General features: G+C 39.6%; 1 long non-coding RNA gene across 2 annotated transcripts in view; it reads left to right on the forward strand.

The window, feature by feature from the left end:
• The first annotated feature begins 525 nt into the window (after window positions 1–525).
• The window catches only part of LOC141580434 (uncharacterized), a 29,250-nt gene continuing 6,158 nt past the window's right edge, over window positions 526–23,617 (forward strand). Inside the window, exons 1-3 of one of the 2 annotated variants that reach the window (XR_012512633.1) lie at window positions 526–681; window positions 8,398–8,556; window positions 10,294–10,458. This is a non-coding gene — a long non-coding RNA (uncharacterized LOC141580434). The remainder of the gene's footprint in view (window positions 682–8,397; window positions 8,557–10,293; window positions 10,459–23,617) is intronic. The other variant, XR_012512632.1, reaches the window with a different exon arrangement.

Consider the following 23,617-nt stretch of genomic DNA (forward strand, 5'->3'; position numbering starts at 1 on the left):
GCCTTCGAAAGATGTGGGGTGACAGGCATGAGCCACCATGTCCTGCCTGCTATCAGTATATTTGCTTCGGTTAGGTATCTGTTCAGATATTTACCCAGTTTTAAAATCACGTATGTGTTTTGTCATTATCTTCTCGCATCTCTCTTTTCTTTTTGTTCTCTGCATACAGTTTTGCACAGTAGAATACTTAGTTTTATGAAGTCCATTATCAATATTTTCATGAATTGGCATTTGATGTTTTGTGTTACAAGTCAACACCAAACTCAACGTCATATAGATTTTCTTTTAGATTTTTTATAGTTTTGCATTTAAAATTACAGTCTCTGGACTATTTTGAGTAGGTTTTTGTTTTTCTTAATTTGTGTATATATTCATTTGATTCTACATGGCTTCCAAAGTCTTCCATCACCGTCTTTGGGAAGGAATGGCTACAGTGGGCTTCATTTTGGTTTGAATTTCTAAAATTATTACATTGAGTAAACTCAATATTGAATTTTATAGGTATTTCAGGACAGCCAGGCGGGGGTGCACGTCTGCTGAGAAACTGAGCAAGAGTATCTGTGCTGAGCTCTGGTGCCACCAGAGGGCGCACGAACCCACCCCTGACCAACTTCCCTCTGAGGTGCCCGAAGACTTCCTCGGGGCAGCACGACGGTGGTGTCAACTAAGTCTTGTTCATTGGTGAGTAAAAAGCTTCCTTTCCACGGCCTTGAGTGCAGAGAAGAGAGTCTTTAGAGTACTCAGCAAAGGAAGAAATTCATCTAGAAAAATGAAATCCCCAAATCCCATCATTACGACTACATCCTGATATCATTGTCAATATCCAGACACAGTGGCTGCTAAGATATGTTCTCACAGTGGCCTCTAATATAATAATCACACCGTGCCCTAACATTACTATGATATCCATACCGTACCCTAACACCAACATAATATCCACACCAATATAATATTCTAACGCTAATCTGACATCCACACTGTTGCTTCCAATGCTAATGTAATACTATCCGTATGGTTCCCTGATGTTAATGTAATATCTGCACTGTTCTACAACACCAATATAATATGTACACTATGCCCTAACACTAATATCCACACTGTGCAGTAAAACTAATGTGTCCACACAGCAGCCTCTAATACTAGTAAGTATAATAATATCTACTAAGTGGAGTTGGTTGACATTGAGGCTTTTATAAGGGTTCACAGCTTTGGATGAAGAGTAGCCTCTGTAGTGGATTTTGGTGACGTCTCTGCTTTTCTGGCATAGTATTGATATGGTTGTTTTAAAAAGTAATTTACTTTTTAATAATGTCATACTTCTAGGAAACTTCCAGTAGCAGTGCAAAATATAACCTGTTTCTTTTCTTAGAGTCCCCACCAGTTATTGCTGTGCCAGATTTACAACATCCCACAAAATACTCCGGTATATTTTATCCAAAGTGTGGAAACTCTCCTAGGTTACCACCGCATAACCCCTAGATCAAGAAATCAGCATGGTTCCTACATGATAATTCAGTTCACAAACTCATTTACCTTTTACCTCTTGCCCCGCTTGGGAGTAAAATATGTTTTTTCATTCTGATCCAGTTTTCCTGACACTGTTTCCAAGACTTTCCTGCATATTTATGATCTTGACACATTTAAAGAGCATACAAGTTTTTGTTTGAACACCTGTTTTCAGGTCTTTGGGGCATATAGCTAGCAATGGAATCACTGAGTCATACGGTAAATCTACTTGCAACCATTTGAAGAAACTTCAAATTAGTTCCCAGGGCTCATCCCTCACTTCTATCACATTCACAGAGAAGGCTTCCCTGATTATCTTATCCGCCACCAACACCGCACCCCTGCTCATGCTAGTGTGCATTACACCCACATCTGATTTTGCTTTCCTTTCCTTTCCTTTCATTTTCTTTCTTCTTTCCTTTCGTTTCCTTTCTCCTTTCCTTTCCTTTCCTTTTTCTGGTGTTTTATTTTATAAGAACACCTTATTTTATAAGGACACTAATCTCATCAGGCCAGGGCCCAACCCTATGACTTCATTTAACTTGACTGACTTCCTTAGAGACCCCATCTCTAAATACAGACACACTGTGGGGTTAGGACTTGGACATATGAATTTGTGGGAGATACCAACATTCTATCTGTAGCACATGAAAACTTTTCAGAAATGTTAAATCTTGGGATTTACCATGAAACTACTGTGTCAGAAACCCTAGGATTTGGTCTCAAATATCTCTTTCAATCAGGCTTTTCGGTGTGTCTGAGTTTGAGACACAATAAGAGTCAATACAGGAAGTGGATGGAGGGGAGATGAAAGAAGTAGATTGTCAGCAGAACGTGGAGAACTTTGAGGCTCAAGAATGCAAAGGCTGCTCTTAGTCAGTGGGACACCTAGAAGGAGAGGAGCTAAATCATTTCTTTTGCCATCTGTTTGTGGAAGGAAGGGGAGGAAAGAAAGGAGGAGAGAAGGAAAAAAGGACGGAATTAAGAGAAAGGGAAGAAAGAGAGGGAGGGAATAAGAAAGGGACAGAAGAAGGCCTTTTGGAAAACAGTTTCCCATTTCCGGTGTTTACATTCTAAATACAGTAATGGAGAAATGGATAAATATGATATATATTATGAAAATCTATAGCTCATTCCAGGGTCAAGCCAGCAAAGGAGAAAGGGGAATCAGGGTAACTTGTAGATCTGTGCAACCTCCCACTGACAAAAATGTGGACGCTCAGATAGGAAGCTGATGTGAGGCACACATTCAGTTTTATTTATTTGTGCTGATGTTAACAGGAGGACATGTAAGTGACTGTGTTTACTAAGATAGAGATATAGCTAAGAGAGCAGTCAGTTCTGAAACTACCTTCAGAAGGTGATTACTGAATCTTGTGGATTCTCTGCAAGTTTGAGGAAGGGCACACAGTGAGAGAGGATAAATAAGGTCACAGAGAAAGCGACTGTTTCAAGGAAAGCAAAGACCCAGAATGAGGGTGAAGATGAGGGCAGGGTAAATCGCAACGACATTTAACTTATTTTGCCAGTTAGCACCTCAAAAGGCATCCCGGTCTGAGCTCTGCAGAAGGGACGTGTTTGCAACTCATTGTGAGTCCTCTGGGTGAATCACTGACTGTGTCTATGAACAGGACCAACTGGCCAAAACTGTGAATTGTGATGACCACCACTGTTGTTAGGCTGAACCCTTGTTAAACAGGATGGTGGTTTTCAGTACCAGCTAAAAGAATTTTAAAATGTTGACCATTTATATTATTTAAGTAATGTGCTACCATTTATAGTCATTTATATGACATTAATATACCATTTATATCACATATGCCATTAAGTAAAATAAAGTCAACATTTATATTACTGAAGCAATGTGCTACAGAAACCCTAAAGGGGTTTCTGTAACATTAAATTGATGGCTCTCTAGTGCAGTCCAGAATCACCTGTAGGGCATGTTGGGCCACAGATTGCTAGTTTCCACTCAGAGTCTCTTATTCAGTAGGTCTGGGTGGGGTCTGAGAATCTGCATTTATAATAAGTTCTCAGACACAACTGATGCTGCTGGTTCGGGAACCACAATATGAGAACTATGGTTAAGCCTCACGCCACAGCATTCCTATAGCAAGAGCCACCTGTGCTAATTCAGGGTAACTTGTTGGCTGCAAACTGTAACCATAGGCAACTTCTTTAGCAATATAAACCTCTAGATAAAAGAAACACTCGACAGTCATAGTAGAAACATATATGGTCAATGAAATATCTTTTTTCCAAATGGGAACATGTGTCTTACAGCCTCAAAAGAATATTTTCACCTAGACTGCACTAAAGTAACAAGATCAATCTGAAACTAAAACTTAAAACGGCCTTTATGAACAGAAACACTTTGACACCTCAGGTAAAGGGCTACATATTTCCCTCTCTATTTTCATATCTTAGCTTTAAGATGAAATGACATTGTCATTTTACTTATAATAGGAGAACCTACGAATAGGAGAACTTAAATAACATTGTCATTTGACTTAAAACAGGACAACCTAGAAACTTGATTCCCGCTTATTAGTGCAAACCAAAGGGGTTACTTCCAAATATTTTCAGTTTAGTTTTTGTTCATGTGTAATATAAATGATTTAAAAGCCAGGTTTCGGGGAAAGCTGCCATAAATGTGTTTAATAGTTGCTGCCTCAGCATCCATTTTCAGACCTGACCTAAGTTGTCTGAAGCCCAGTCTCACTGTATCCCCTCCGATCTGGGTAACCCTCCCCCTCCCTGAGTGGTCGTGATGCGGCCCATCCCGCTGAGTCAGAACCCACCCATCACACAGCTGCTGGTCATGATAAAACCTAATGGTCGACACCAGAGCCCTGTAAATAAGCCCAGCTCCACGTGTTCTCTTAAATCAGCAAAGCCACACCCTCACGGGAAAGCCCGAGAAGAAAGCTTCAGGCCCTCCCTCTGCTCTCTGGTTCCTCACGGCCTTCAGACTGCCCCTCGGGCTCCAGACGCTCCCCGACCTTCTCCACGATGTGTAAGTTAGAGATTTCTTCTGTTCCTGTGTTTTGGTGTTGCCTCCTCCTTGTGCCTTACCTGAATGACACCCCAGAGCCTTCCTTTCCTCCTGGCCAGGGCTCTCCTGGAGATGGGCTGGCTTCTGGCCTCCTTTAAAGAGAGACCTCAACCAAATTAGAGAGAAACCTAAATAAATAAATCACAACAGAAAGCTTGGTTTTTTACTTAAAATCCATATTTATAACATAAAATGTGTTTATGCTAGATTTAGAACACACTAGGCCTGTTCTAGCTCTAAATTGCACTGCTATCTTGTAGTATGCAGTTATTCTTCATTTTATTTTCCACTTGAAGTCATTGTATTTCCTCAGTTTATAAACACCTTGAATTCTTGAGCTGAAAAGACAGGGTAACTTGATAGGGCATCTCCCTTAGGAACCATAACCCCCAATGCAGAACAAATTAAATGTGCAAAACTGTGAGCACCATGTCCTATGTTATTAAAGATAGAATATAATGCTGAAAGGCAAGAAAGTCTTTATGAAGAAGTTTAAAGGAGTAGAAGAATGGACAGATGAACTGGAAATGGAAAGATCAGTTCTCCTTTCCTTTAGGAGTAAGCCCCTTTGGAAACTAGCTGGTAAATGTCAGTCCCTTTAGATGGCAAGGTTAGTGAATACTAAGAAAACACTAGGGTACAAGTGTTCATCACGCAAAGCACACCTGTAATATTTCATCTGGTCTCTCAGTGACCCTAGAAGAAACAAGAGATGTTTTCAGATGAGGAGATTGGGCTTCAGGGTGAAATTAGGAGACTGGTAAGACTCACAGAGAGAGTCAGTGGTGGAACGGAGTTCAGATCCACATTCTTCCAACTGCAAGCACAGGGCATTTTCCACTAATCAGTGCACTAACCCAAGAAATCTAATTTTTCCAAACATTTAAAATGATGCTATGGCCATCTGAGTAAAACCACTTTTGGCCTCTACTTCTGATTCCTCATTACCAGCCTACCATTGTTTATCTGATATGGGCAGCAGAATTAAGATGTAATGAAGTCTAACAGAACCCCTCATTACCTGTGTAGATACAGTAGTAACAGAGATGGTGATATCGTTTGAATGTTTGGGCCCTTCAAGTCTCATGTTGAAATGTGATCCCCAGTGTTGGAGGTAGGGCCTGCTGGGAGGGAGGTGTTGGCTCATCGGGCAGATCCTTCCTGAATGGCTTGGTTCCCTCCTCACAGTAATGGCTGAATTCCTGCTCTCTTCACTCACTGAGATCTGGTTGTTAAAGTGTGATACTGCCCCCGTCTCTCTCTTGCTTCCTCTCTCACTATGTTAGATGCCAGCTCCCCTTTGCCTTCTGCCATGGTTGTAAGCTCCCTGAGGTCTCACAAGAAGCAGATGCTGGTGCCATGCTTCTTGGACAGTCTGCACAACCATGAGTCTAATCACCCTTATTTCCCTATAAATTACCCAGCCTCAGGTATCCCTTTATTACAGCAATGCAAATTGGACTAAGACAGATGAAGAGATAAAGTATTAATTTAGAAGATGTTTATATACATATATATAAATATATATATATATATACATATACATATGCATATATATGTATATATGTATATATGTTTAACATTCTCACTGAGACTGGGAGGTGTTAGAGACACATAATTGAAAACGAAATCTCCCCCCAACCAAGAAAACTTCTCCACGAAGGTAGAAGAGAAAGAAATACTATTATTACACTTTAATTTCCGGGGTACATGTGCAGAACGTGCATTTTGTTACATAGGTATCCACACGTCTTGGTGCTTTGCTGCATCTGATCCTCCCATCAACTACACTAGGTATTTCTCGTGTTATCCCTTCCCAATCCCCCCACCCCTGCCTGTTCCTCCCCACCCCTCCCCCACCACCCACAAGCCCCAGTGTGTGATGTTCCCCTCCCTGTGTCCATGTGGTCTCATTGTTCACCATCCACTTATATTTTAGAAAAAAATATTATGTTTTAAGTTCTGCAATACATGTGGAGATCATGTAGGCTTGTTCAATAGGTATACACATGCCATGGTGGTTGTTACTTCATCCATTGCCCCGTCATCTACATTAGGTATTTCTCCTAATGCTATCCCTCCCCAATTCGCCCACACCCTGCTATTCCTCCCCTAGCCCCTCAGCCCCTGGGCCCCAGTGTGTGATGTTCCCCTACCTGTGTCTGTGTGTTCTCATTATTCAGCACCCACTTATGAGTGAGAACATGCAATGTTGGGTTTTCTGTTCTTGTGTCAGTTTGCTGAGAATGATGGTTTTCAGCTTCATCCATGTTCCAGCAAAGGACATGAAGTTATTTTGTATGGCTGCACAGTATTCCATGGTGTATGTGTGACATATTTTCCTTGTCCAGTCTATCTATGATGGGCATTTGGGTTAGTTCAGAGTCCTTGCTATGGTAAACAGTGCCACAATAAACATATGTGTACACGTGTCTTTATAATTGAAAGTGTTATAATCCCTTGGGTACATATCTAATAATGGGATTCCTGGGTCCAACAATATTTCTATTTCTAGATCCTGAAGGAATCACCACACTGTCTTCCACAATGGTTGAACAATTTACACTCTCAACAGCAGTGTAAAAGCATTCCTGTTTCTCCACATTGTCTCCAACATCTGTTGTCTCCAGATTTTTTAATGATTGCCATTCTAATTGGCATGAGATGGTACCTCAAAGTGGTTTTGATATGCATTTCTCTAGTTATCAGTGATGATGAGCTTTTTTTTTTTCATGTTTGTTGGCTGCATGAATGTCTTCTTTTGAAAAGTGTCTCTTCATCTCTGTCACAAAATTTTTTGCCCATTCTTTTGGTTGCCAGTTCACTCTAATGCTAATTTCTTTTGCTGTGCAGAAGTTCTTAAGTTTAGATCTCATTTGTCTGTTTTGGCTTCTGTTGCCATTGCTTTTGCTGTTTTAGTCATGAAGTCCTTGCCTATGCTTATGTCCAGAATGGTACTGCCTAGGTTTTTTACGGTGTTAGGTCTTATCTTTAAATCTTGAATCCATCCGGAGTTGATTTTTATATAAGGTGCAAGGAAGGGATCCAGTTTCAGCTTTCTGCATGTGGCTAGCCAGTTTTCCAACACCATTTGTTACCTAGGGTATCCTTTCCCCATGGCTTGTTTTTGTCAGGTTTGTCAAAGATCAGACAGTTGTAGCTGTGTGGTGTTACTTTCGAGGCCTCTGTTCTGTCCCGTATGGTCTACATTGGTACCAGTACCACGGTGTTTTTATTACTGTGGTCTTGTAGTACAGTTTGAAGTCAGGTAGTATGATGTCTCCATAATTGTGTGCTTAGGATTGTCTTGGCTATGTAGGTTCTCTTTTGGTTCCGTATAAAGCTTAAGGTGTTTATTTTCCAATTCTGTGAAGAAAGTCATTGGTAGCTTATGGGGATAGCATTGAATATGTAAATTATTTTGGGCAGTATGGTCATTTTCACAATATCGATTCCTCCTGACCATGCGTATGAAATGTTTTTATATCTGTTTCTGTCCTCTCTTATTTTCTTAAGCAGTGGTTTGTCCTTCTTTTGGAAGAGGTCCTTCACATGTTTTGTTAGTTGTATTTCTAGGTATTTTATTCTCTTTGTAGCAACTGTGAATGGGAGGTCACTCATGATTTGGCTCTCTGTGTGTCTGTTGCTGATGTACAGGAATGCTCATAATTTTTGCACATTGTTTTTGTATCCTGAGACTTTGCTGAAGTTGCTTATCAACTTAAGGAGATTTGGGCTGAGACAATGGGGTCTTTTAAATATACCATCATGTCATCTGCAAATAGAGACAATTTGACTTCCTCTTTTTCTAATTGAATAACCTTTATTTCTTTTAGCATGAAACCAAAGTGAGATGCACTTCTCAGGAAATCAGCTCAGCAGTTGCAAAGACAGAAAAAAAAAAAAAAAAAAAAAAAAAAAAAAAAAAAAAAAAAAAAACCTCTCACCTTTTTATATAAAAAGCAGATACAACCTTTAACATACAAATTCTCAAGGTAAGCAATAACTTGTCCTCAAGGGGACTTTACAGTCCCATTTGTCACACACCTTTCATTTTAAACGTTCTTAGCAATTGGGGTAACCGTCTCTGTTAGACAATTGGCTTTTCCAAAGAAAAAAATAAACTTCTTATGTCTTTATAAAAGGAGGTTGTCTTGCAACTTGGAGTAAGATACCTGCGGAACATACCCTCCCAGCCTCCTACTGAACCTGAGAAATGGAGGTGTTATCTTCCTTGATAATTTTCAAAGTGATGATTCCCAGGCTTTCAGAACAGCATCTTTGGGTCTTAAAATTAATAAGACTAAGTTATCTTTTAAGAATATTTACATACATTTCAATATGACAAAGATGTACAAGCTTTCTAAAATAAACGCCCTAAGCAAAAGGTGCTTCTTTTCTTATTTTTAACATGGAGAATATATGAGTCAGTTAGTAATTATAGGCTTCTAACAAAATACTACAGATTGGGTAAGTTAAACAACAGATATTTATTTCCTCACTGTTCTTGAGGCCGAAAGTCTAAGACGAAGGTGCCAGTGGGGTTGGCTTTTGGTGAGACTGCTCTTCCTATCTTGGAGACAGTTACCTTTTCACTCCCTCCCATGTGGCCTTTTCCCCATGCACAGGGAGAGAGATCTCTTGTGTCTCTTTCTCCTCTTAGAAGAACACCAGTCTTATCACACTGAAGCCCAATCCTTGTCATCTCATCTAACCTTAATTAACTCTTTAAAGGCCCTCTCTTCCAATAAAGTCACACTGGAGGGTAGGACTTCCACATGCAAATTTAGTGTGGGGCACAATTCAGTCCTTTACGTAGAGTCGAGCTTCTTATTTTTAGTTGGCCTTTGTCCTTATGGGAATAACAAGCCAGGCTGAGTCCTTCTCATCATGGGGCATGTATTGGAAGAAGAGATGATGAAAAGCAAGTGCATTTATCACTTGCAAGTAATAATCAAGGAAAGAAACAGTGATGAGTGAAGGCCCTTGGCTCAAGGATGAGAAGATACCTGTGAGCTCCTGGTTAGCCAGGTAGTAAATCAAGCATTCCTGATGATTTGGAAAGAATGGAGCTAGAAAAACCAATTCAGGAAAGCAGAATCATCTAGATAGTCAGTGATATAACTAAGTCGTATGTACTATTTAGGCCATCGATCAATAATTTATCAACATTCCACTTACATATTAGCTCATTTGTTTATGCACTTAACATTTAATCACCCCTAGATTCATTGTACACATCAGTATGGCTGAAAACTACCCAGATAATTTTTTCCTTCCTGCAATCACTTACTACCACTGTAGATTTTATGAAACTATTAATCAGGTTTGAACTTAGGTTTCAATTTCAAGCTGTTGTCATGTTGATTTTACACAAAGAATTATGAGGTGACATGTCAGAATTCTCTTCCTACCAGTACAGTTCACAAAACCCATGAAACATTTATATGGCTTGAAGCATCATATGTGCTCAGTTTATGGTGAGAAAACAGTTATCTGCATTTCTTCCCAGTTTTAAAAAAACAACCATCAACTAATTGAAAAAGCATAACTCACTCAAAATAACTGAAAGATGGTCTAAATAAATTTACAAGATTATGTAGTCTGATAACATCCACAGATAGATAGTAAACTTACATCGAAGGAGTTTGGGATGAGTCTTCACTCATGAAGTACTGAGTTTCAGAACTCAGTACTTCCCTATTCTCAATGTATGGCCATTCTGTTGGTAGGGTGGATTTTCATCACTGGAAGCAGATGTTACACTGCTCCTCCCCTCAGGCAATCTGGCTTAGAGGAAGGCAAGTGAAGGCCAGATGAGACTGAGCCTGCACCCAGCTCCCCATGCCCATCCAACCCTCTGATTCTCTACCCTGCGCATCTTGAAGTCAAGTTAGGTATGTTTTAATGACTGTCATAGTTTAAAGAGATGAAAGCGATGATGATTCATTGTGCATTTGTTAAACCAAGTTTCAGACATGATTAACGTGGGCCCTGGACACCAAGCATGGGTGAATTATTTTAGTCTCAGGAAGACAGGTTTTGTAATGTATTTTGTATTAGGCAGAATGAGAAAGTAGAGAGATTGGAGAGTCCTAGATAAGCTCATAGAGAATGGGTAGGACCCCACTGGCACCTTCTCACCCTTCTCCTGACCAGCAGACTGCTGGTTAATCACGGCTTTGTTCTCGCCTAGCTTCCTACGTGGTTCATCAGTGGCAGTGAGGCACAATGCATTATCTGCTGAAACACAAAGAAAATGCTGATGCATTTCACATTTATTTCCTCAAGTCAATTGAACTTTCCCCTAAAATACGGTCACATTATTAATTACTTTAAATCTTGTCTTTGCCACATATTATGTGTAACATTGAGTAAGCAATTTAACTTTTCTACGTCTCATTCCCTCATCTGTAAAATGAGGTTGACAATAGTGTCCCCTGAGGGTGGTTGGTGAGAATATTAAATAAATCAATATATGTAAACCTCTTAGAACCATGCCTAGTGCATAACAAATACTTCATAGAAAGATTCTTTGTTATTTTATTTTATTTTCCACAAGTTATTGGGGTGCAGCTGGTATTTGCTTACATGAGTAAATTCTTTAGTAATGTGTGAGATCCTAGTGCACCCATCGCCTGAGCAGTATACACGGCATTGTATTTGTTGCTTTTGTCCCTTGTGCCTCCCCCCCTCCACCAAGTCATCGAAGTCCACTGTGTCATTCTTAAGCCTTTGTGTTCTCATAGCTTAGTTCCCGCATATCAGTGAGAACATACAATATTTGGTTTTCCATTCTCGAGTCGCTTCACTTAGAATAAGTCACCAATCTCATCTAGGTTATGGCAAATGCTGCTAATTTATTCCTTTTTTGGCTGAGTAGTATTCCATCATGTATATGTATGCCAGTTTCTTTATCCACTCATATATTGATGGGTATTTGGGTTGGTCCCATGATTTTGCAGTTGTGAATTGTGTTGCTATAAACATGCATGTGCAAGTATCTTTTCTCAAATAATGACTTTTTTTCTGAGTAGATATCCAGTAGTGGTATTGCTTGATCAAATGGTAATTCTACTTTTAGTTCTTTAAGGAACTCCGCCCTGTTTTCCGTAGTGGCCGTACTAGTTTATATTTCTTCTAGCAGTGTAGAAGTGTTCCCTAATTGCCACAACCATGCCAACATCTACTGTTGTTGTTGTTGTTGTTGTTTTTTTTTACATTCTTTGATTATGACCATTCTTGCAGGAGTAAGGTGGTATTGCATTGTTGTTTTGATTTACATTTCCCACATCATTAGTGATGTTGAGCATTTATTAAATTATTTGCTAGCCATTTGTATGTCTTCTTTGGAGAATTGTCTATTCATGTCTTAGCCCACTTTTGGATGGGGTTGATTGATTTTTTTCTTACTGATTTGTTTGAGTTTGTTGTAGATTCTGGATATGAGTCCTTTGTCAGAAGTATATATTGTGAACATTTTCTCTCACTCTGTGAGTTAACTGTTTATTCTGCTGACTGTTATTTTTGCCATGCAAAAGCTCTTTAGTTATCTCTCAGCTATTTATCTTTGTTTATATTGCAATTGCTTTTGGGTTTTTAGTCATAAAATCTTTGCCTAAGCCAATGCCTAAAAGGGTTCTTCCAGTGTTATCTTCTGGAATTTTTATAGTTTCAGGTTTTAGGTTTAAGTCTTTAATCTGTCCTGAGTTGATTTTTGTATAAGGTGAGAGATGAGGATTCAGCTTTATTCTCCTACATGTGGCTGGCCAGTTATCTCAGCACCATTTGTTGAAAAGGGTGTCCTTTCTCCACTTGATGTTTTTGCTTGCTTTACTGAAGATCAGTTGGCTGTAAGTATTTGGTTTTATTTCTGGATTTTCTATTCTGTTCCCATTGATCTATGTGCCTGTTTTTATACCAGTACCATGCTGTTTTGGTGACCATGGCCTTATAGTTTGAAATCAGGAAGTGTGATGCTCCAGATTTGTTCCTTTTACTTAGTCGTGCTTTGGCTATGTTGGCTCTTGTTTGTTTCCATATGAATTTTAGAACTGCTTTTCTTGAACTCCCGACCTCAGGTGATCCACCCGCCTTGGCCTCCAAAATGCTCGGATTACAGGCATGAGCCACCACGCCCGGCCTTAGAACTATTTTTCTAACTCTGTGAAGAATGATGGTAAAATTTTGATGGGAATTGCATCGTGTTTATACATTGCATGTATTTGTACATTGCAGTATGCTCATTTTTACAATATTGATTCTACCCATCCAGGGCCATGTGATGTGTTTTCATTTCTTTGTGTCATCTATGTTTTCTTTCATCCGTGTTATGTAGTTTTCCTACTAGAGGTCTGTCCACCCTTTTGTTAGATATATTCCTAAGTATTTTTTTTTTCTTTTTTTTTTTCTTTTTTGGCGGCAATGGTGAAAGGGTTTGAGTTCTTGATTTGGTTCTCCATTTTGTCACTGTTGGTGTATAGAAGAGCTGATTTGTGTACATTAATCTCGTATTGGGAAATCTGCTAAATTATTTTATCAGTTCTGTGAGCTTTCTTGGGGAGTCCTTTGGGTTTTCAAGGTAGATGATCATATTGTTAGCAAACAGAGACAGTTTGACTTCCTCTTTATCTGTTTGGATGCCCTTTATTTCTTTCACTTGTCTGATTGCCCTGGCTAGGATTTCCAGTACTATGTGGAAGAGGAATGGTGAGAGTGGCCATCCGTGTCTTGTTTCCATTCTCAGGAGGAATGCTTTCAACTTTTCCCCATTCAGTATTCTGTTGGCTGTGGGTATGGCATAGATGGCCTTTATTACATTAAGGTATGTCCCTTGTGTACCGATTTTGCTGAAGGTTTTAATCAGAAAATGATGCTGGATTTTGTTAAATGCTTTTTCTGCATCTATTGAGATGATCATGTAATATTTGTCTTTAATTCTGTTAATGTGGTACAGCACATTTATTGACATGCTTATGTTACCCCATCCCTGCATCCCTGGTATGAGTCACTTGATCATGGTAGATTATCTGTTTGATATGTTGTTTGATTTGCTTAGCAAGTATTTTATTAAGAATTTTAGCATGTATCTTTATCAAGGACATTGCTCTGTAGTTTTCTTTTTAGTTGTCTCCTTTCCTGGCTTTGGTAATAGGGTGATGCTGGCTTCATAGAACGGATTAAGGAGGGTTCCTTCTTTCTCTGTCTTGTGGAATAGTGTCAAAAGGATTGCTGCCAATTCTTCTTTGAATATCTGGTAGGATTCTGTGGTGATTCCATCTGCTTCTGAACTTTTTATTGTTGGTAATTTTTAAATTACCATTTCAGTCTTGCTACTTGTTATTAGTTTGTTTGGGGCATCTAATTCTTTCTGATTGAAGCTAAGAGGGCTGTATTTTTCCAGGAATTCATCCATCTCTTCTAGCTTTTCTAGTTTATTTCTGTCAAGGTGTTCGTAATAGCCTTGAGTGATCTTTAGTATTTCAGTGGTGTGAGTTGTGATATCTTCCGTTGTGCTTCTCAGTGAGGTTATTGGGATGTTTCTCTCTTCTCTTGGGTAATTCTGCTAATGGTCTACCAGCTTTATTTATCTTTTCAAAGAACCAGCTTTTTGTTTCATTTATCTTTTGTATTTTTGTTCGTTTGTTTCTATTACATTTAGTCTGGTGCTGGCTATTTCCTTTCTTCTGGGTTTGGGTTTGGGTTTGGTTTATGTTTTTCCTCTCATTCCTTGAGGCACGACCTTAGATTGTCTGTTTGTGCTCTTTCAGACTTTTTGACGTAGGTGTTAAGGGCTATGCAGTTTTCTCTTAGCACCTCCTTAGTTGTAGCTCAGAGGTTTTGATAGGTTGTGTAATTTAAATATGTCATTGAGTTTGACAAATTTTTACATTTCTATCTCAATTTGCTTTGGGACCCAGTGCTCTTTCAGGAGCAGGTTATTTAATTTCCATGTATTTGTGTGGTGTTGAAGGTTCCTCTTTGAGTTTATTTCCAGTTTGATTCCACTGTTGGTATGATAGAGTGCTTGATATAATTTCAGTTGTCTGAAACTTCCTGAGGGTCGTTTTATGGCCTATCATATGGTCTATACTGGAGAAAGTTCCATGTATTGTTGAACAGAATGTGTATTCTGTGGTTGTTGGATGAAGCGTTCTGTATATATCTGTTAAGTCTATTTATTCCAAGGTATAGTTTAAATCCATTGTATCTTTCTTGACTTTCTGTCTTGATGACCTGTCTAGTGCTGTCAGTGGAGTATTGAAGTCCCCCGCTCTTATGGTGTTGCTGTCTACCTTATTTCTTAGGACCGTTCGTAATTGTTTTATAAATTTGGGAACTCCAGTGTTAGCCGCATATATGTTTAGGATCGTGGTATTTTCCTGTTGGACAAGGCCTTTTACCATTATGTACTATCTCTCTTTGTCTGTTTTAACTGCTGTTGCTTTAAAATTTGTTTTGTCTGATCTAAGAACAATTATCCCTGCTCAGTTTGGTGTCCTTTTGTATGAAATGCCTTTTTCCAGCCTTTTACTTTAAGTTTCTGTGAGTCCTCATGTGTCAGGCAAGACTCCTGAAGGCAGCAGATGGTTGGTTGGTGAGTTCTTACCCATTTTGCAGTTCCGCATCTTTTAAGTGGAGCATTTGGGCCATTTACATTCGATGTTAGTATTGAAATGTGAGGTATCATTGCAGTCATCATGCTCTTTGTTGCCTGCATAGTCTGTGTTGTTTTGTTTTCGCTTTTTACCTTGTAATTTTGTTTTATTGGTTTTGTGTGATTTATGCGTTAAAGAGATTCTGTTTGCGTGTGATTCCAGGATTTTGTTTCAAGATTTAGAGCTCCTTTTATAGCGGTTCTTGTAGTGGTGGTTTGGTAATGGTCAATTCTGTCAGTGTGTGTTTGTCTGAAAATGACTGTATCTTTCCTTCTTAAATAATGCTTAGTTTCACTGGATGCAAAATTCTTGGCCGCTAACTGTTTTGTTTGAGGAGGCTGAAGATAGGACACCAATCCCTTCTAGCTTGTAGGGTTTATGCAGGTAAATCTGCTTTTAATCGGGTGACTTTGGTTTTACAGGTTACCTGGTGCTTCTGTCTCACAGCTCTTAAGAGTCTTTCTTTCCTCTTAACTTTGGATAATTTGATGGCAATATGCCTAGGCAAAGACCTTTCTGTGATGAATTTCCCATGTCTTCTTCATGCTTCTTGTATTTACATGCCTAGGTCTCTATCTGGGCCAGGGAAGTTTTCCTCAGTTATTTCCCTAAATATGCTTTCCAAACTTTTAGAATTTTCTTCTTTCTCAGGAATACCAATTATTCTTAGGTTTAGTCATTTAACATAATCCCATAATTTGTGGAGGCTTTGTTCATAATTTCTTATTCTTTTTTCTTTGTCTTTGTTGGGTTGGGTTAATTCAAAGTCCTTATCTTTGAGCTCTGAATTTCTCTCTTCCACTTGTTCAATTCTATGGCTGAGACTTTCCAGAGCATTTTACATTTCTAAAAGTATGAACAAATTTTCCTGAATTTTGGATTTTTTTTTTTCCTTGAAGCTGTCTGTTTCCTTTAATATTTCTCCATTCACTTCTAGTATCATTTTTTGGATTTTTTTCCCCACCCCCACAGGGCTTTGCCTTTCTCTGGACCCTCCCTGAGTAGCTTAACTAACCTCCTGAATTCTTTTTCAGGGGAATCAGGGATGTCTTCCTGGGTTGAATCCATTGCTGGTGAACTAGTGTGATTTTTGTGGGGTGTTGACACGCCTTGTTTTGCCATATTACCAGGGTTGGTTTTCTGGTTCTTTCTCATTGGGCTAGGCTGTGTTAGAGGCAAAGTCTAGGGCTGAAGGCTGTTCTGATATTTTTTGTCCCATGGGGTGTTCCCGTGGTGTAGTGTTCTCCCTGTTCTCCTGTGGATGTGGCTTCCTGTGAGCTGACTGCAGTGATTGTTGTCTCTTCTGGATCCAGCCACCCAGTGAGTCTATCTGGTTCTGGGCTGGTACTGGGGATCGTTTGCACAGAGTCCTGTGATGTGAACCATCTATGGATCTCTCAGTTGTGGATACCAGTGCCTGTTCCGGAGGAGGTGGTGTAGGGTGCAGCAAACCCATGAGGGTTCTTAACTTTGTTGATTGAGAGGTCTATGTTTGTGCTGATTGGCCTCCTGCCAGGAGGTGGCACATCCCAGAAAGCATCAGCTGTGGTATTGTGGAGAGAAACCATTGGTGGGTTTCTCTCCCAAGATTATATGCCCTTTGTCTTTCCCTACCAGGGTAGGTAGGGAAGGACCGTCATGTAGGGCAGGGCCAGGTGTGTGTGAGTTCAGACTCTCCTTGGGCAGGTCTTGCTGTGGTTGCTGTGGTGGGTGGGGATGAGACTCCCAGGTCACTGGCATTGTGTACCTAGGATTATGGCTGCCTCTGCTGGATCTTGCAGGTTGTCAGGGAAGTGGGGGAAAGCTGGCAGTCACAGGCCTCACCCAGCTCCCAGGAAACCTGAAGGGCCAGTCTCACTCCCACGATGCCCCCTGCAGCATCCCTGAGTCTGTTTCCAGGTGAATGATGAATCAGGCTCGGAAGCTTGCCAGAGGGTTTCCTTCTTTCAGCTTCAGCTTCTCCATTGGGGACGTTTTCCACTTCCACAGCTGGGTCTCTCATAGTATTTGGGGTGTCTCTGGGGTCCTGAGGAAAGAGTCTGTTTCCTTCAGAGGGTCTGTCAGTCATCTCAGTATTGCTGGTTTGTTCTTGGAGTCAATCTGGAGCAAAAATTCACAGTGGAAGCCTCCACATGCTGCTCTGACTGGAGCTGCCACCTACTCCTGCCTCTCGTCTGCCTTGATCCATAAGTAGATTCCTAATTATGGAATTTGTGATTATTTTAAGTTATTTAAGGCAATTGTGTTCAGATCTTATTTTGCCACTAAAACTGCCTTGGAAATACGTTCTCTGCCACTCATGCTAACAGTGGTTATAGTGACACAATGGCATAACAGTTTCTCCAGAAATAATTCAGAATTCTCGGACAGTTTTTATTTGTGTCATTCTTTGGTTTATTTGGACAGATTCCGTTTTCCCGTGAATTACATTTGACCTTGTACAGAAATGTAACCAAATAATTGGAAAGTAATTTTCTATTCATTATACTAGTTATTTAATCTCTTAAATGATTATATAAAATAAATTTCTTCAGAGCATAAGAAATAGTGCCTATAAAAATGCCTTTAAGAACTTGAAAAAAAATGTTTTCCAGAGGAGTTTTGGTTGTCTGCTTTAGCTTGGTTTGTTTTTACTAAGCTCATCGGTAATTTCTGTCCAACACCCAGCATGACGGAGTCTAGTTGAGTTGGACAGGGTTTGTGTACTGAGTCTGAAGGTTAAAATCAAAAATACATGTTGACTTCCATCTCAGAGGAGGTTATATGAACCACAAAGTTGTATGTTTTTCATGGCGTATAATATGCTTGTCCCAAGTGTGGGTATTCTTTCTACCAAAAGCACTACATTAAAAAGGATCATTTCTATATCCCATGCCAAACATGCCTCCCTGTGAATTTTAGATGACTCATTTCCCACAAGGGAGGTGGCTATGGAGGCCAGCTTTGTTGTTTTTAGTTTCATGGGATTTTCTTCCAGGAACTGGAATGTAAAGAGTATGGCCATGATGCAAACTTAAATGACGATAAGTCCCAGGCTTGCTTTGAGGAGTTACCACTGATATGCATATGCACACACCCACGTGCAACAAAAACTTCAGAGGCCGAATGACAGCACCAGCAGCTTTATGTATGACCCTGATTGGAGGCACTGCACAGGTGTGAGAACTGGGGATATTGTTTGGATGTTTTGTCTTTTCTGACTCTCATGATGACACGTGATTCACCCAGTGTTGGAGGTGGGGTCTGGCGGGAGGTGTTTGTGTTATGGGAGCAGATCTCTCATGAATGACTTGATGCCCTCCCCAGGGAAATGAGTGATTTATTGCTCTATTAGTTTAGCTGGTTAAGAGTCTGGGACCTCCCTCTTCTCTTGCAATGTGAAACACCAGCTTCCCCTTTGCCTTCCACCACGAGTAAAAGCTCCCAGAGGTCTGACCACTAGTTGAGCAGGTGGTGGTGCCATGCTTGTATTGCCCGCAGAACTGTGAGCCAAAGAAACCTCTTTTCTGAATAAGTTACCCAGTCTCAGATATTCCTTTACAGCAATACAAAATGGACTAACACAACTGGGAAGTCCCATCCTTGGGAAGAGCTGTCCCTAATCTTTTTGACAACAGAGACTGGTTTCCGTCTTGGGCAGCTTTACCCCAAAAAACCAGTTGGGATGGTTTTTGGATGAAACTGATCCACTTCAGATCATCAGGCAATAGTTAGATTCTCATATGGAGTGCACAAGCTAGATCCCTCACATGTGCAGTTGACGACAGAGTTTACGCTCCTGTCAGAATCTAATGCTGGCTGATGTAACAGGAGGCAGGTCTCAGGTGGTAATGCTCACTTGCCTGCCACTGACCTCCTGCTGTACAGCCCAGTTCCTAGCAGGCAGCAGACCAGTCTCAGTCCACGGCCTGGGGAGTTAGGAACCCCTGCTCAGGAAGGTCAGAGCCAAAGGCAATTGTAGTGCCAGCAAAGAATTCTACCAGGTGCATCAGGAGATGGCTTAACACCTTTGGAATCCAGGGTCCTCTGGTAGAAGGACATTCTACCGAACCTGCAGGCCAACGTTTCTGTGCATGTAAGGGGCTTATTTTAGGTAGCCCAGGGGTTGTGGTCCTCCACTTATGAACCCCAAATATGTCTGGGGTAACATATGGAAGGAGAGGGAAGATTGTTGGGCGTGGAGAATTGCCTCTGAGATGCTACAGAAGAGGCAAGAGAGTCACCCCTGTGTAACACATAAAAATTACGATAAAGAATTGAATTTTGATCTTTTTCATGGACTGGTAATCTACACGACACATACTAAGAATGTAAAATATTTGAGTAAATTAATTAGTAAATACTGTATTAACATAATGTAAGAGATGAGGAGACTACTAACATTAATGATAATTTCAGGCGTTAAAAAGCAAGTATGTACGTATTTTATTCTGAGGGTCTAAAAATACATTATGTCCAGCTAATAATGTAAAAAATTTTCCAGTTCTACCTAATTTTGATGGAGGACAATAATGACTTTTTTTTTTCCAAAATTGAGGCATTAAATGTGTTCCAGAAATACGGACTTTGTCTTAATATTTTACCAATGATATAATCGTTTGGGCTACCTAATGAAAGACTATGATGCTTTTTTTTTTTTTTTTTTTTAGATGTTTACATAATAGAAGGGAGTCTAGCTTTTAGACAGGGCAAAATTGTCCATGAATATTTTGTAAGACTCCTAGAATGAGTGGAAGATTTTAACCTCTAAGGTCCTTTTGTAATTCTAAAATTCTATGATATTGAAGTGGGATTTAAAAGTTGAGTGAAAAGCTGTTCATGTACAGGGAGAGTTCGATGCTCTCCAGAGGCACATCCAGGCGCAGCACATATGATTTGGGTGGATTAAAGTTCTGTTGAATCAACCTGAGGGAAGCAACACTAGTAAGGGTTGAAGTTTTCTCAAAAGAATTCAATCGATATTGATTTAGTTCAAGCACCGTAAAATTTAAGTTGTAAAAACTGAGTCAATTTCTATTAATTTGATGTCATAACTTTTACTGAGCATTCTAAATTTTCTATCTTTTTAAAAGAAAACCTGGGCTCTTTCCATGTCAGAAAATAGTTTAAGCAAAAAGATTGAGCTCTGAGTGTTTATATGAAAATATTCATGCACTTGTTGTCTAGCCGGCACTCAGGAAATGTTAGCTGTATTGTACTGAGGCACAAACATGTATTTGACAAGAGTTTGCTTTCCTTCAGTCACTGCAGGAGTATTTGTTTTGTTTATTTCTCTACCCTGGAAACCTGGTACTCAACAAGTATTAAACGGAAAATCGGCCATTGTGCTGTGGTAAAATAATAATAATAGAGTAAAATACTATTCTAATCATATTCTACTTTCCCCACCAAATTTCCCATAATAATCATACATTTCAGTAATAGCTCACTTTACTTTAGCAAATATGTTCATATTCATGACAGCATCTGGTCGCACCTATATAGGTAGATAAGTATTCTCATTCTCATCTTATGAATGGCGGAAAAACAGAGGTTCAGGGAGATTAAATAATCCCATTAGTGACTAGGATACACATCCCTACTTCAAGATTCCCTGCTGAGGACATTTCTAATAAACATGAGGGTTTATGCCAGCTTCAGAGTACAGATCAAGAAAAGAGAAAGGCTGAACAATTTCTTCTCCATTTGATGACATTTTGCTTGCTTTTGCTTTGACTTTGTGTCTTCTATAAACCTGCAGTGTAATCTCTATTTCTTCAGTACCTACTTGCAATCATTGTTACATTTTTATGTTATTTGTGAATAAAAATGGTAAGAACGATTTCTTTCACTCCAGTAAGACTATCCAACTTTCTAAATGTAAGATATTTCCAAAGACACTTGTTCATGATGGATCTAGGGCAGGGGGAGGAGAGTCAAGAAAGCGATTGTTCCTATAGTAGTAAAATGTTCCAACGAATGGAAAGACATCGTTGTCTACGTGGTTTTTGAAATTTCCTTTAAGAAGCTTGCTTCAGTGGTTAGCTGTGCAGTGAAAAATTCTTCCCCACGTATAAACAGATTTTCTCTCAGTCTGTGTGAAGCCTATTACATCACATATTTCTGGTCTGTATGGAAACGAAGGACATCTGCTTCTTTGCTTCTTGAGTAGTACTTAGAACATTAAAAAATTGCATTCTCCTCACTCGTCTTTCCTCCGACCTCTTCCGAAGAATTGCACTTAAACTTGAAGAGAGTAGTCATTACCTAGGCCACTGAAATTAAAGATATTAGGAAGATTAAGCTCTTCTCTTGCTTTTGTAGTAATTGTTTTAAGTACTTTGTTTTTTTTAGGAAGAATTTTTTAAGGTCTAAAATAGCAAGTATATGACCATTTATTAACCTCTTATTCAACCAGGTGATTTGGAACAAAGAGAACAATGGACACCATTCTTCCTCCAGAATAGTTTATGATCTAATTTGGCAGGGCACAATAAACAAGTGTGGTACAGTGAGAGAGTCATTTCATGGTAATACATATTTGTGTGAGAACGTGGCAGGTCCGGGACTGTTTCTTGATCTTATCTAAGTGAGACCTCTCTCAATTCTGCAAGAATAGTATTGTCATCTAGGGAACACTGTGAGGAAAAGGTGTATCTAGGGAGGGATTTTAACGGAGGCATATGATTTAGGAATTAGAGGATTTTTCCATGAACATCAAAAGGTGTCACCAAAGGCAAAGACGTATGAATGAGCAAGCTGTATTCAGAGTGTAGGGAAGTGGGCCACATAAGCTGGAGTCGAAGGTCCAATTTGAGAACAAGATGAACTCAGCTAGCTTATGTTAGATTATAGGGGGCCTTTGAGATTCCTTTGCCCCTGTGGTACTGTCCTATTGCTAAATGCACACTAATTTTCAGATTTTAATGTTCCCTGTAACTCACTTTTTTGTACCTGATTTTTCAGATATTTATCGATCAATAACATGTCTGAATTATGTGCCAAATCAGTGTTTGGTTTCTATCTTTTCTATAAAAATTGTGCTTTACCTTTGAAAACAAGTCTTTTTTGCTCTGCATTGATCCCTATTTTATTTATTTATTAATTTTATTGTACTTTAAGTTCTGGGATACACGTACAGATCTTGCAGGATTGTTGTAAAGGTGCACACGTGCCATGGTGGTTTGCTGCCCCCATCCCCCCATCACCCACATCTGGCATTTCTCCCAATGTTATGCCTACCCAGCCTCCCCACTCCCTGCTGTCCCTCCCCTAACTCTGCACCCCCCAACAGAACCCAGTGTGTGATGTTCCCCTCCTGTGCCCATGTGTGCTTATTGTTCATCACTCACCTGTGAGTGAGAACATGGGGTGTTTGGTTTTCTGTTCTTGTGTCAGTTTGCTGAGAATGATGGTTTCCAGATTCATCCATGAACATATGTGTGCATGGGTATTTATAATAGAATGATTTATAATCCTTTGGGCATATACTCAATAATGGGATTGCTGGGTCAAAATGAATTTCGATTTCTAGATCCTTAAGGAATCGCCATACTGTTTTCTACAATGGTTGAACGAATTTACACTCCCACCAACAGTGTAAAAGTGTTCCTATTTCTCCACATCCTCTCCAGGATCTGTTGTCTCCAGATTTTTTAATGATCACCATTCTAACTGGCCTGAAATGGTATCTCAGTGTAGTTTTGATTTGCATTTCTCTAATGACCAGAGATGATAAGCATTTTTTCAGGTATTTATTAGTCTCATCTATGTCTTCTTTTGAAAGGTGTCTGTTTATATCCTTTGTCCACTTTTGAATAGGTTCGTTTTTTCTTGTAAACCTGTTTTAGTTCTTTGTAGATTCTGGATAGCAGTCCTTTGTCAGATGGGTAGGTTGCAAAATTCCTTTCCCATTCTGTTGGTTGCCAGTTCACCCTAGTGATTGTTTCTTTTGCTATGCAGAAACGCTTCAGTTTAATTAGATCCCATTTGTCTATTTTGGCTTTTGTTGCCAGTACTTCTGATGTCTTAGTCATGAAGTCCTTGCCTGTGCCTATGTCCTGAGTGGCTTTGCTTAGGCTTTCTTCTAGGGTTTTTATGATGTTAGGTCTTATGTTTAAATCTTTAATCTAACTGGAGTTAATTTTTGTATTAGGTGTAAGGAAGGGGTCCAGTTTCATTTTTCTGCACATGGCTAGCCAGTTTTCCCAACACCATTAAACATGGAATCCTTTCCCCATTGCTTGTTTTTGTCAAGTTTGTCAAAGATTAGATGGTTGTAGATGTGTGGCATTACTTCTGAGGTCTTGGTTCTGTTCCATTGCTCTATATCTCATTTTTGGTACCAGTACCATGCTGTTTTGATTACTGTAGCTTTGAGAATGGTTTGAAGTCAGGTAGCGTGATGCTTCCAGCTTTG

This window comes from Saimiri boliviensis, chromosome 11 (genome assembly GCF_048565385.1).
Source record: "Saimiri boliviensis isolate mSaiBol1 chromosome 11, mSaiBol1.pri, whole genome shotgun sequence".
Taxonomy (NCBI): domain Eukaryota; kingdom Metazoa; phylum Chordata; class Mammalia; order Primates; family Cebidae; genus Saimiri; species Saimiri boliviensis.